At 50.1% G+C, this 13867-nt stretch overlaps 6 non-coding genes and 3 pseudogenes across 6 annotated transcripts; all 9 read right to left on the minus strand.

Moving 5' to 3' along the window:
- Positions 1–1151: 1151 nt before the first annotated feature.
- Positions 1152–1229, minus strand: LOC141193738 (U2 spliceosomal RNA; annotated as a pseudogene).
- A 1114-nt stretch (positions 1230–2343) lies between these two features.
- Positions 2344–2528, minus strand: LOC141193652 (U2 spliceosomal RNA). Its single transcript, XR_012266546.1, has one exon. It is a non-coding gene; the product is annotated as a U2 spliceosomal RNA (small nuclear RNA).
- Positions 2529–3317: 789 nt separating this feature from the next.
- LOC141193768 (U2 spliceosomal RNA) lies at positions 3318–3409 on the minus strand (annotated as a pseudogene).
- A 1107-nt stretch (positions 3410–4516) lies between these two features.
- LOC141193845 (U2 spliceosomal RNA) lies at positions 4517–4707 on the minus strand. The gene has a single exon (XR_012266651.1). It is a non-coding gene; the product is annotated as a U2 spliceosomal RNA (small nuclear RNA).
- A 1112-nt stretch (positions 4708–5819) lies between these two features.
- Positions 5820–6010, minus strand: LOC141194288 (U2 spliceosomal RNA). The gene has a single exon (XR_012267074.1). It is a non-coding gene; the product is annotated as a U2 spliceosomal RNA (small nuclear RNA).
- A 1115-nt stretch (positions 6011–7125) lies between these two features.
- On the minus strand, positions 7126–7307 carry LOC141193601 (U2 spliceosomal RNA). Its single transcript, XR_012266507.1, has one exon. It is a non-coding gene; the product is annotated as a U2 spliceosomal RNA (small nuclear RNA).
- A 524-nt stretch (positions 7308–7831) lies between these two features.
- LOC141193760 (U2 spliceosomal RNA) lies at positions 7832–7947 on the minus strand (annotated as a pseudogene).
- A 673-nt stretch (positions 7948–8620) lies between these two features.
- On the minus strand, positions 8621–8811 carry LOC141193581 (U2 spliceosomal RNA). Its single transcript, XR_012266487.1, has one exon. It is a non-coding gene; the product is annotated as a U2 spliceosomal RNA (small nuclear RNA).
- A 1115-nt stretch (positions 8812–9926) lies between these two features.
- Positions 9927–10117, minus strand: LOC141194290 (U2 spliceosomal RNA). Its single transcript, XR_012267076.1, has one exon. It is a non-coding gene; the product is annotated as a U2 spliceosomal RNA (small nuclear RNA).
- Positions 10118–13867: the final 3750 nt, after the last annotated feature.

Consider the following 13867-nt stretch of genomic DNA (forward strand, 5'->3'; position numbering starts at 1 on the left):
ATGCCCAGGATCTCTCACGCCTGGGGCAATCCTTGTACAGATGAGCCGCCAGCCCACACAGGTTGCAGGACGTCTTCTTCGGGCAGTCCTTCGAGCTGTGTCCCGTCACTCGACAAATCCTGCAGGCATCCTCCTTGCAGTCCTTCATCTCGTGGCCGTTCTTGCCGCATCTCCTGCAGTTCCGCGGCATGTCCGGGTAATAGATGAGGCCGTAGGAGTTGCCCAGGGAGAATGTCGGGGGCAGGTGCCGAAGTCCGTCTGAGTACGCCAGGTCCCTGTGAAGTCTAACGGTCACCGACCACTTACCTGTCCAGAAGCCGAGTCCATTCAGGATGTGAGAGGGTTCCTTCACAACCAAACAGAAGCGTCTCAGGAAGGTACAGATGTCTTGGCCTGGGGTGTGCGGGTTGTGCATGGAGACCGTGATCCTCCTTTCATCCCTCTGGATAGGGCAGCTACCTGTAAAGGCAGAGAAAGAATTATCCGGTCCTTTTGCGCTTACCATTTCCCAGAACCTCCTGCAGGTGTTCACAGTGGCGAAGGTGACGAAGAAGATCCCCGTCAAGAAGGTCTGGATGCTGAGGGTGTCCGACCTGGAGAAGCCTCGATCCAGCAGCATCTTCTGGCAGAACACGTCCGAGGACATGTCCGGCACCCTCCCATCCACTTCCTTCAGCTTCAGGGCCACCGTCTGCCGCATCCATGGCTCCAGGGCTGGAGCTTCGTGGCGGGGCTTCTGGGGTCCCTTCTGCTGGCCAGTCGTGGAGGCAGAGTCCTTGGGGTCAGAATCGGCTCCTGGCTGGGCCCTCCTGGCTGTCCCCAGCTCCAGGCTCTTCTTTTCGGCCTTCCTCGCAGCGCTTGCCATGGCTTTCCTCCTGCAGTTACTTCTTGGAGCTGGATCTGGAACTCTTCCCGGAATGGGTGGAGCTATGCAGATTCTTCTCCCGTCGTGTTCTGGACAAATTCCCCGAAAGGTCTTTGTCTCGATGATTTTCTTCCTCGAAGATTCCACAGGACAGCCCGATTCTTCTCCGAGTCTTCGTCTTCTTCTGGATTCTTTAGAGCTTCTTCCTCCCACCGATATCCGCCTTCGTTCTCCGATGTCAGCTGGGCTCCGAAGCTCTTCTCCTTCCGAGTTCGATCGCTCTCGTCAAGTGTAGATCGTAGCTCTTGTGTTCTTAAAAGAACAGATACTACACTTGATCTTAGCCAAAAGGCCGAGAAGCGATAACCAGAATTGGTTTCAAACTACGGAGCCACCCAAGGATCCTGAAAAGTCCATTGTGGAGATGAGCTCCTGGACTCCCGTTAAGAAGACATGTTGTCAACCTCTAGATCCCTTACATGCCTGCACTTTTCGGCTTGCTGCTGCTGCAATCCACGCGTTTTAGATCTGCATAACTCCACCTCTTTAAACACAGCACCTTCACCCCCTGCTGTTCCCACCCGCCTCAACACCGTTGGAAGGGAGGAGAACCAATTAAGGCGGGGGGTGGGGTGGAACGAGCAGCTGTCTACCCTTAGCAGGAGGGCTCCTGATTACATACCTCTCCTGCTGCTGCTGCTGCTGGCTGTCCAGCAGCAGACTGAAGGTGGCTGCTGCTGTGCACAGGTATATAAAGGCTCAGAGCCTATTATGACACGCGCAGCCAGCGTTCCATTGCCACATTCCATCTACTGCAGGCAGGATACCTGGCTGGCTGAATGTCGCTGAGAAGCTCACAGAGACCGCCATAAGCAACAGTTTAACAGAATGCCACAGACTAATCAACCAAACTTTTTGGGTTGGGTTCTCTTTTATAGTCTGCAGGCATTAAATGAAAGAAGTCAGTGTTCCAGCAGAAGGAGACAACGTTTCAGAAAAGGCATTGTAGCAAACCAAAAAAGAAATTTTAAGCGCAGCAGAGTAACCAGCGCACATACCTGTTAGCTCAGGTGAGTTTAAAAGGCTGCTGTTGATAACAAGGGCATTTGCTAAATAGATGGTGTGTGTGCAACAATATACTGAAAGGTCAATTATATTGTGCAGCTTATCTCACCACCTGTAGTTATTTAGGTGAAAGCTCCAAAATGCTTGCCTAATATGTCTGTTTATCCAAAAGGAAGTAAAAAGGGAGAGCTAGAAAGATAGCATTGCATCACATTACATGGCAATGCAATGCACAGTTGCTGAAGTTGAACCAAAATGAGCTTGTAATCTGGCTTCTGCAACTTTGAACATGAAAAATCCAATGAGGAGAAGAAAAGCAAAGCCAAAGAGTCCATCCCAAAATCCGACAAACAAGCAAAATGAACAAAAAACATTGAATTCAATTCTTTCTGATTTTAGAAACTGCATTAAAGAAGGGGTGCACCGGTCCTGGAGATACTGCAATACCAGGTCAATGCGTGGAGTGGACAGAGCAAGCTCTTTTTCCATCTCCCTGTTCTAAAAATCCATTTAATATATGGTCCCCAGATAGGGGACGTATCAGATATTAAACTGATAAGAACAGATTTTTTTTTTTTTATCGAAAGCCCGAATTCGTGTACAAAACCCGAGTGCGCTTAAAAAAGTGACAAGTGCCACAAAAAAAGTGCACTAGGATGCTGGTCTTCTTGAAACCCTCTCCAAAAGGAGAAGGGTCCCCCAAACCATTCCCCGTCCCTCCGAGCCAAAAGGCCACAGCGAGGAACAGGGACAAAAAGCCACCTCCAGCCGAAGCCAGAGGCGACCCAATCTTACCCCCAGCACCTGCCCGAGTTCTCACCCGAGCAAGGCACTGGGAGCCAAAGACTGTGCTCCCCTCCCGGAAGAGGGGAGCCAACAACGCTCTCCTCCCGAAAGAGGAGAGCCAGGGGGGTTCAGGGGGGAGCGGAACCTGATGGCCTCACACTCCCCCCCTAGACCTGCCAAGAGAGGAACCCGTAAGGGAACCGCATCCCGACAAAATCCTAGTAGGACGTGACACACGTGAATAAGTGGACACACAGTGACAAAGAAATTAAATAAATAGTGAAGGTTTCACAGTATAATACTGCCCGGACCTTCGACCGGGAATTGAAAAATTCCCCATCCTAAGGCCAGAAGGCCCGGAATAAGGGTGTGTGCGAAGAAAGAAAATTTGAAGTGCTTGTGCAAATGTGCCATAAACTCAAGTGGGGTTCCCAATCCCAGTGAGTTAAGGCACCCCAGGGTCACCACTCCTGGGGCACTTCACACTTCGGGCTTTCGATCTTCCCTGGCCCAATGGCGTCGATCCTGGGGGGCCATGCTTTCCACCAGATGACTATATTAGCCACCTGGCGTACTAACAAGCGCCTAAACCCCAGTGTGCATAATGTATCAATCTACTAGGGCGGCCAACATCCAAAACCGCCTTTTCAAAAGATACTACACTTGATCTTAGCCAAAAGGCCGAGAAGCGATAACCAGAATTGGTTTCAAACTACGGAGCCACCCAAGGATCCTGAAAAGTCCATTTGTGGAGATGAGCTCCTGGACTCCCGTTAAGAAGTCAACCTCTAGATCCCTTACATGCCTGCACTTTTCGGCTTGCTGCTGCTGCAATCCACGCGTTTTAGATCTGCATAACTCCACCTCTTTAAACACAGCACCTTCACCCCCTGCTGTTCCCACCCGCCTCAACACCGTTGGAAGGGAGGAGAACCAATTAAGGCGGGGGGTGGGGTGGAACGAGCAGCTGTCTACCCTTAGCAGGAGGGCTCCTGATTACATACCTCTCCTGCTGCTGCTGCTGCTGGCTGTCCAGCAGCAGACTGAAGGTGGCTGCTGCTGTGCACAGGTATATAAAGGCTCAGAGCCTATTATGACACGCGCAGCCAGCGTTCCATTGCCACATTCCATCTACTGCAGGCAGGATACCTGGCTGGCTGAATGTCGCTGAGAAGCTCACAGAGACCGCCATAAGCAACAGTTTAACAGAATGCCACAGACTAATCAACCAAACTTTTTGGGTTGGGTTCTCTTTTATAGTCTGCAGGCATTAAATGAAAGAAGTCAGTGTTCCAGCAGAAGGAGACAACGTTTCAGAAAAGGCATTGTAGCAAACCAAAAAAGAAATTTTAAGCGCAGCAGAGTAACCAGCGCACATACCTGTTAGCTCAGGTGAGTTTAAAAGGCTGCTGTTGATAACAAGGGCATTTGCTAAATAGATGGTGTGTGTGCAACAATATACTGAAAGGTCAATTATATTGTGCAGCTTATCTCACCACCTGTAGTTATTTAGGTGAAAGCTCCAAAATGCTTGCCTAATATGTCTGTTTATCCAAAAGGAAGTAAAAAGGGAGAGCTAGAAAGATAGCATTGCATCACATTACATGGCAATGCAATGCACAGTTGCTGAAGTTGAACCAAAATGAGCTTGTAATCTGGCTTCTGCAACTTTGAACATGAAAAATCCAATGAGGAGAAGAAAAGCAAAGCCAAAGAGTCCATCCCAAAATCCGACAAACAAGCAAAATGAACCAAAAACATTGAATTCAATTCTTTCTGATTTTAGAAACTGCATTAAAGAAGGGGTGCACCGGTCCTGGAGATACTGCAATACCAGGTCAATGCGTGGAGTGGACAGAGCAAGCTCTTTTTCCATCTCCCTGTTCTAAAAATCCATTTAATATATGGTCCCCAGATAGGGGACGTATCAGATATTAAACTGATAAGAACAGATACTACACTTGATCTTAGCCAAAAGGCCGAGAAGCGATAACCAGAATTGGTTTCAAACTACGGAGCCACCCAAGGATCCTGAAAAGTCCATTTGTGGAGATGAGCTCCTGGACTCCCGTTAAGAAGACATGTTGTCAACCTCTAGATCCCTTACATGCCTGCACTTTTCGGCTTGCTGCTGCTGCAATCCACGCGTTTTAGATCTGCATAACTCCACCTCTTTAAACACAGCACCTTCACCCCCTGCTGTTCCCACCCGCCTCAACACCGTTGGAAGGGAGGAGAACCAATTAAGGCGGGGGGTGGGGTGGAACGAGCAGCTGTCTACCCTTAGCAGGAGGGCTCCTGATTACATACCTCTCCTGCTGCTGCTGCTGGCTGTCCAGCAGCAGACTGAAGGTGGCTGCTGCTGTGCACAGGTATATAAAGGCTCAGAGCCTATTATGACACGCGCAGCCAGCGTTCCTTTGCCACATTCCATCTACTGCAGGCAGGATACCTGGCTGGCTGAATGTCGCTGAGAAGCTCACAGAGACCGCCATAAGCAACAGTTTAACAGAATGCCACAGACTAATCAACCAAACTTTTTGGGCTGGGTTCTCTTTTATAGTCTGCAGGCATTAAATGAAAGAAGTCAGTGTTCCAGCAGAAGGAGACAACGTTTCAGAAAAGGCATTGTAGCAAACCAAAAAAGAAATTTTAAGCGCAGCAGAGTAACCAGCGCACATACCTGTTAGCTCAGGTGATTTTAAAAGGCTGCTGTTGATAACAAGGGCATTTGCTAAATAGATGGTGTGTGTGCAACAATATACTGAAAGGTCAATTATATTGTGCAGCTTATCTCACCACCTGTAGTTATTTAGGTGAAAGCTCCAAAATGCTTGCCTAATATGTCTGTTTATCCAAAAGGAAGTAAAAAGGGAGAGCTAGAAAGATAGCATTGCATGACATTACATGGCAATGCAATGCACAGTTGCTGAAGTTGAACCAAAATGAGCTTGTAATCTGGCTTCTGCAACTTTGAACATGAAAAATCCAATGAGGAGAAGAAAAGCAAAGCCAAAGAGTCCATCCCAAAATCCGACAAACAAGCAAAATGAACAAAAAACATTGAATTCAATTCTTTCTGATTTTAGAAACTGCATTAAAGAAGGGGTTCACCGGTCCTGGAGATACTGCAATACCAGGTCAATGCGTGGAGTGGACAGAGCAAGCTCTTTTTCCATCTCCCTGTTCTAAAAATCCATTTAATATATGGTCCCCAGATAGGGGACGTATCAGATATTAAACTGATAAGAACAGATACTACACTTGATCTTAGCCAAAAGGCCGAGAAGCGATAACCAGAATTGGTTTCAAACTACGGAGCCACCCAAGGATCCTGAAAAGTCCATTTGTGGAGATGAGCTCCTGGACTCCCGTTAAGAAGACATGTTGTCAACCTCTAGATCCCTTACATGCCTGCACTTTTCGGCTTGCTGCTGCTGCAATCCACGCGTTTTAGATCTGCATAACTCCACCTCTTTAAACACAGCACCTTCACCCCCTGCTGTTCCCACCCGCCTCAACACCGTTGGAAGGGAGGAGAACCAATTAAGGCGGGGGGTGGGGTGGAACGAGCAGCTGTCTACCCTTAGCAGGAGGGCTCCTGATTACATACCTCTCCTGCTGCTGCTGCTGCTGGCTGTCCAGCAGCAGACTGAAGGTGGCTGCTGCTGTGCACAGGTATATAAAGGCTCAGAGCCTATTATGACACGCGCAGCCAGCGTTCCATTGCCACATTCCATCTACTGCAGGCAGGATACCTGGCTGGCTGAATGTCGCTGAGAAGCTCACAGAGACCGCCATAAGCAACAGTTTAACAGAATGCCACAGACTAATCAACCAAACTTTTTGGGTTGGGTTCTCTTTTATAGTCTGCAGGCATTAAATGAAAGAAGTCAGTGTTCCAGCAGAAGGAGACAACGTTTCAGAAAAGGCATTGTAGCAAACCAAAAAAGAAATTTTAAGCGCAGCAGAGTAACCAGCGCACATACCTGTTAGCTCAGGTGAGTTTAAAAGGCTGCTGTTGATAACAAGGGCATTTGCTAAATAGATGGTGTGTGTACAACAATATACTGAAAGGTCAATTATATTGTGCAGCTTATCTCACCACCTGTAGTTATTTAGGTGAAAGCTCCAAAATGCTTGCCTAATATGTCTGTTTATCCAAAAGGAAGTAAAAAGGGAGAGCTAGAAAGATTGCATTGCATCACATTACATGGCAATGCAATGCACAGTTGCTGAAGTTGAACCAAAATGAGCTTGTAATCTGGCTTCTGCAACTTTGAACATGAAAAATCCAATGAGGAGAAGAAAAGCAAAGCCAAAGAGTCCATCCCAAAATCCGACAAACAAGCAAAATGAACAAAAAACATTGAATTCAATTCTTTCTGATTTTAGAAACTGCATTAAAGAAGGGGTGCACCGGTCCTGGAGATACTGCAATACCAGGTCAATGCGTGGAGTGGACAGAGCAAGCTCTTTTTCCATCTCCCTGTTCTAAAAATCCATTTAATATATGGTCCCCAGATAGGGGACGTATCAGATATTAAACTGATAAGAACAGATTTTTTGATTGAAGCTGCATCCAAGGCACTGAAAAATGTGACCGAAGTCACACCAAAACAGCGCACGAGGCGAGGATTCATGTGGACCCTTCCCGGAGGAGAGGGTCCCCAATAAACCATCCCCATCCCTCCGAGCCAGAAGGCCACAGCGAGGGTCAGGGATCTCCGATGCTCTCCCTAGCCGAAGCCGGAGAAGAGCCGTTTTCGTGCTCCCAGCTTCCATCTAGGCTGCCACCCTAGTGGAGCTGGAGCCTGTGTTGGTTTCTCAGCCCAAAGCTGACCGGACCTCCGACCGGGTTTATAAAAATTCCCCTTCCTAGCCCGGAGGCCAGGAATAGGGGGGGTTGCTCAGAAAGTATGATTGGCAAAGGTGCGGCGTGCTACGAAGCCAAGTCTTTCTGGGGTTCCCAGTCCCAGTAAGCTTGGACTCCCACCAGGGCGCCTACTCCTGGGGCACATTGCTCCAAAGCCCTCACACTTACCCAGCCTAGTGACTTCGATCCTGGAGGGCCATGTTTTCCATCAGATAACTCTATGAGCCACCTGGCGTACTAACAAGTGCACGAAACCAGTGTGTAATATGCATCAATTTACAAGGGCAGCCCAAGGACAAAACTGCCTTTTCAAAAGATACTACACTTGATCTTAGCCAAAAGGCCGAGAAGCGATAACCAGAATTGGTTTCAAACTACGGAGCCACCCAAGGATCCTGAAAAGCTCACAGAGACCGCCATAAGCAACAGTTTAACAGAATGCCACAGACTAATCAACCAAACTTTTTGGGTTGGGTTCTCTTTTATAGTCTGCAGGCATTAAATGAAAGAAGTCAGTGTTCCAGCAGAAGGAGACAACGTTTCAGAAAAGGCATTGTAGCAAACCAAAAAAGAAATTTTAAGCGCAGCAGAGTAACCAGCGCACATACCTGTTAGCTCAGGTGAGTTTAAAAGGCTGCTGTTGATAACAAGGGCATTTGCTAAATAGATGGTGTGTGTGCAACAATATACTGAAAGGTCAATTATATTGTGCAGCTTATCTCACCACCTGTAGTTATTTAGGTGAAAGCTCCAAAATGCTTGCCTAATATGTCTGTTTATCCAAAAGGAAGTAAAAAGGGAGAGCTAGAAAGATAGCATTGCATCACATTACATGGCAATGCAATGCACAGTTGCTGAAGTTGAACCAAAATGAGCTTGTAATCTGGCTTCTGCAACTTTGAACATGAAAAATCCAATGAGGAGAAGAAAAGCAAAGCCAAAGAGTCCATCCCAAAATCCGACAAACAAGCAAAATGAACAAAAAACATTGAATTCAATTCTTTCTGATTTTAGAAACTGCATTAAAGAAGGGGTGCACCGGTCCTGGAGATACTGCAATACCAGGTCAATGCGTGGAGTGGACAGAGCAAGCTCTTTTTCCATCTCCCTGTTCTAAAAATCCATTTAATATATGGTCCCCAGATAGGGGACGTATTAGATATTAAACTGATAAGAACAGATACTACACTTGATCTTAGCCAAAAGGCTGAGAAGCGATAACCAGAATTGGTTTCAAACTACGGAGCCACCCAAGGATCCTGAAAAGTCCATTTGTGGAGATGAGCTCCTGGACTCCCGTTAAGAAGACATGTTGTCAACCTCTAGATCCCTTACATGCCTGCACTTTTCGGCTTGCTGCTGCTGCAATCCACGCGTTTTAGATCTGCATAACTCCACCTCTTTAAACACAGCACCTTCACCCCCTGCTGTTCCCACCCGCCTCAACACCGTTGGAAGGGAGGAGAACCAATTAAGGCGGGGGGTGGGGTGGAACGAGCAGCTGTCTACCCTTAGCAGGAGGGCTCCTGATTACATACCTCTCCTGCTGCTGCTGCTGCTGGCTGTCCAGCAGCAGACTGAAGGTGGCTGCTGCTGTGCACAGGTATATAAAGGCTCAGAGCCTATTATGACACGCGCAGCCAGCGTTCCATTGCCACATTCCATCTACTGCAGGCAGGATACCTGGCTGGCTGAATGTCGCTGAGAAGCTCACAGAGACCGCCATAAGCAACAGTTTAACAGAATGCCACAGACTAATCAACCAAACTTTTTGGGTTGGGTTCTCTTTTATAGTCTGCAGGCATTAAATGAAAGAAGTCAGTGTTCCAGCAGAAGGAGACAACGTTTCAGAAAAGGCATTGTAGCAAACCAAAAAAGAAATTTTAAGCGCAGCAGAGTAACCAGCGCACATACCTGTTAGCTCAGGTGAGTTTAAAAGGCTGCTGTTGATAACAAGGGCATTTGCTAAATAGATGGTGTGTGTGCAACAATATACTGAAAGGTCAATTATATTGTGCAGCTTATCTCACCACCTGTAGTTATTTAGGTGAAAGCTCCAAAATGCTTGCCTAATATGTCTGTTTATCCAAAAGGAAGTAAAAAGGGAGAGCTAGAAAGATAGCATTGCATCACATTACATGGCAATGCAATGCACAGTTGCTGAAGTTGAACCAAAATGAGCTTGTAATCTGGCTTCTGCAACTTTGAACATGAAAAATCCAATGAGGAGAAGAAAAGCAAAGCCAAAGAGTCCATCCCAAAATCCGACAAACAAGCAAAATGAACCAAAAACATTGAATTCAATTCTTTCTGATTTTAGAAACTGCATTAAAGAAGGGGTGCACCGGTCCTGGAGATACTGCAATACCAGGTCAATGCGTGGAGTGGACAGAGCAAGCTTTTTTTCCATCTCCCTGTTCTAAAAATCCATTTAATATATGGTCCCCAGATAGGGGACGTATCAGATATTAAACTGATAAGAACAGATACTACACTTGATCTTAGCCAAAAGGCCGAGAAGCGATAACCAGAATTGGTTTCAAACTACGGAGCCACCCAAGGATCCTGAAAAGTCCATTTGTGGAGATGAGCTCCTGGACTCCCGTTAAGAAGACATGTTGTCAACCTCTAGATCCCTTACATGCCTGCACTTTTTGGCTTGCTGCTGCTGCAATCCACGCGTTTTAGATCTGCATAACTCCACCTCTTTAAACACAGCACCTTCACCCCCTGCTGTTCCCACCCGCCTCAACACCGTTGGAAGGGAGGAGAACCAATTAAGGCGGGGGGTGGGGTGGAACGAGCAGCTGTCTACCCTTAGCAGGAGGGCTCCTGATTATGTGACACCCCAGGGGTCTGGTTGCCACAGTGATAGAGATATTACGTCTGAGAGCAGGTGGGAGGTCCTTTGGTCAGGGATCCTGTGCATGCCACACCTCCTGCCCAGTCTTGGGAGGGGAAGGACTTCCCCTATATAAACCTGGGGCTGAGGCAGAGTAGGGAGTTCTGAGAGGAGAAGACAGGGAGCAGAGCTGCTCTATGGGCTCTGCTCCACAGGCAGGCCCTGTCCAGGGGCCTGAGCCTGGAGACAAGTGGAGTAGAGACAAGAAGCAGCATAGGAAACAGCAGAGTTACAAGGAGTCAGAGGCTGGCAGCTGCAGAGCTCGCCCTGACTAAGAAGACTTCTTTCCGGACCCGGAGTCCGAGGCTGTGGGGGCTAACTCTTACCCAGCAGCAGAATCCGTCAGGCAGGGGATTTCAGGTCCTCTGGCCCAGAAGCCCGAAGGCACGGTCACACGCGTGGGACCAGCACCGCCATCGTGGAGCGGAAGCCATTAGAAGGCCCCGAGTCACCGGCCATACGGGTGAGCACCACACGGTACACTCAGGGACGTGGGCTACTTACATCAGCTTCTAGCAAGGTAGCCAGAAGAGTACAGTCAGTTTGGGAGGCCTACAACTACGCCTGGCCAGGGGAGATCCCATCTGCTCAAGGACTGACCAGGCCCCGTTCGCTAGCAAGTACTCCGGGAGGGTCTATCGTTGTTACCAGTAAAGACCCTGAACTACACCGTACCGTCTCTGAGTGGTTCCTGCTACCCCCATCATCCACGTCGGCTGCCCTGAGACCATACCCCTCCCGTTGGGGGTTATACTATCACGCTGCATAATCCTACCATCGGCCTCAGCGGTCTGCCCCGCAGCAGCAGCTCCCTGGCTGCACTCAACGGGTGGCGTAGTCATCAACTATTTACTACTAGTAGACTGCCGTCCAGTTTGACTCCCTGGGCACGGACCGGGTCACCGCCACGAGACTACAACCCTCCACGGATCCGGCTCTGGGTAAGCTCCCGCGTGCGCACCGCAGCGCGACACAGGCCCAGGGGCGCGTCAACTTTGGCGTAGTCGGCAGGATCTCGTGCCCGCAACCACCGGGTACTGCGTGCCTGAAAAGCAAAGACTGTTCAAACTTACCAGTGGTGAAGATTCCCGCTATCCGTGGAGGTTTCCCGCCATCCGGCGCCATCTTCTACCTTCTTCCCGCCATCCGCGAAGTTTTCCCGCCATCCGGTGCCATCTTCGACCTTCTTCCCGCCATCCGTGGAGTTTTCCCGCCATTGGACGCCATCTTGAGGACGCCGCGCGGGAAGAAGAGGGGCGTGGACTCCGAAAGCGCGCGAGAACTGAAGCCCCGCCTCACGTCCGGACGTTGCGTAAGGTCCTGGAAGGAGCCCAGCAGACGCCGACGTCACAGGAGCGCGACGCCAGGTCCTCTACCCCGACGATTGACTGCGGAGCCGCGGCCTACGGAAGAGGATCTCCGGAAGGTAGGCCACGGTCCACTAGGGGGGAGGAGGACACCAGGAACGGACAGCAAGATGGCGGACCGGCAGCAGACTAAGCTGCCCAGCATCGGCAGTGCCCCAGTCGTCGCCGGCCCCGACCAGCGCCGGGAGAAGACGCGTGACGCAGGAGCGGTCGCGGGAGCAGGTAAGAGGAGTCTCCCTGTCCCGGACGCTGCCAGCGTCAGCCTGCTCCCGGGCCCCCTGGTGGAGCCGCCGATTTCGGGCGCTGCAGACACCGACCTGCTCCAGCCCCCGCAACAAGCCCTGCGGCCAAGCCCTCCAGCCCTGGGCACTACCACCACCAGCCCGCGCCCAGGCCCAAAGTTGCACCCTCTGACCCCGGGCGTCATCAACGGCGACCCTCTCCACGCCTGGTCGCAAGGCCTGAACTCCCCAGGTGCAAAAGGACTGTACGCCCTCCACGTTAACCAAGGAGGAGCTGCAGTACTACCAATACGAGGAAAGCCAAGAGGACCCGGACGGGTCTGAAGCCTACACACAAGAAGGAGCAGGAGGATGCCGTTACTGAAGTACGGTAAAGTGGAACTGTACATAGTTACCCGTAGGGGTACTTGTGTTGCTAATTAAAATATGGTCCCCGTTGGGACAAGTGTGAACTGTTCCCGTGTGTCCCCTATCCTTAACCAGGCTGAGGACTGTGAGCATCCCTCCCATCTCCCCACAGGCTGAGGACTGTGAGCAGCCAATCCTTATCCCCACTGGCCGAGGACTGAGAGCGGCCATATCTTGTAAATATTATGTGTTTCCAGTTATTTATAGGAGTCCTTGGTGGATTTACCGGGAATCCTTTGTACAGTTAGTGGAGCGTAACCCAGGATGGACTAAAAGACTGTTAAGGACTCGGGGTAGGACAGACCCCTACCTGGTTACGTCTCCCTGTTTTGGTGAAATGGACACCTTGCTTTCTTCAAAGACTGCACCCGGTTACGGACACGCCGTGACCAGCTTTATGCGTTTCCTTATTGTAATGTTATTGTTTATACTTTGTTATGTTACAAAAATATGTTTAGTCCCGGACTACTAAATTTCACTAGGGGGGAATGTGACACCCCAGGGGTCTGGTTGCCACAGTGATAGAGATATTACGTCTGAGAGCAGGTGGGAGGTCCTTTGGTCAGGGATCCTGTGCATGCCACACCTCCTGCCCAGTCTTGGGAGGGGAAGGACTTCCCCTATATAAACCTGGGGCTGAGGCAGAGTAGGGAGTTCTGAGAGGAGAAGACAGGGAGCAGAGCTGCTCTATGGGCTCTGCTCCACAGGCAGGCCCTGTCCAGGGGCCTGAGCCTGGAGACAAGTGGAGTAGAGACAAGAAGCAGCATAGGAAACAGCAGAGTTACAAGGAGTCAGGGGCTGGCAGCTGCAGAGCTCGCCCTGACTAAGAAGACTTCTTTCCGGACCCGGAGTCCGAGGCTGTGGGGGCTAACTCTTACCCAGCAGCAGAATCCGTCAGGCAGGGGATTTCAGGTCCTCTGGCCCAGAAGCCCGAAGGCACGGTCACACGCGTGGGACCAGCACCGCCATCGTGGAGCGGAAGCCATTAGAAGGCCCCGAGTCACCGGCCATACGGGTGAGCACCACACGGTACACTCAGGGACGTGGGCTACTTACATCAGCTTCTAGCAAGGTAGCCAGAAGAGTACAGTCAGTTTGGGAGGCCTACAACTACGCCTGGCCAGGGGAGATCCCATCTGCTCAAGGACTGACCAGGCCCCGTTCGCTAGCAAGTACTCCGGGAGGGTCTATCGTTGTTACCAGTAAAGACCCTGAACTACACCGTACCGTCTCTGAGTGGTTCCTGCTACCCCCATCATCCACGTCGGCTGCCCTGAGACCATACCCCTCCCGTTGGGGGTTATACTATCACGCTGCATAATCCTACCATCGGCCTCAGCGGTCTGCCCCGCAGCA

Source organism: Phyllobates terribilis, unplaced genomic scaffold (assembly GCF_046119375.1).
Source record: "Phyllobates terribilis strain yellow unplaced genomic scaffold, ASM4611937v1 Scaffold_66__1_contigs__length_7565176, whole genome shotgun sequence".
NCBI lineage: Eukaryota > Metazoa > Chordata > Amphibia > Anura > Dendrobatidae > Phyllobates > Phyllobates terribilis.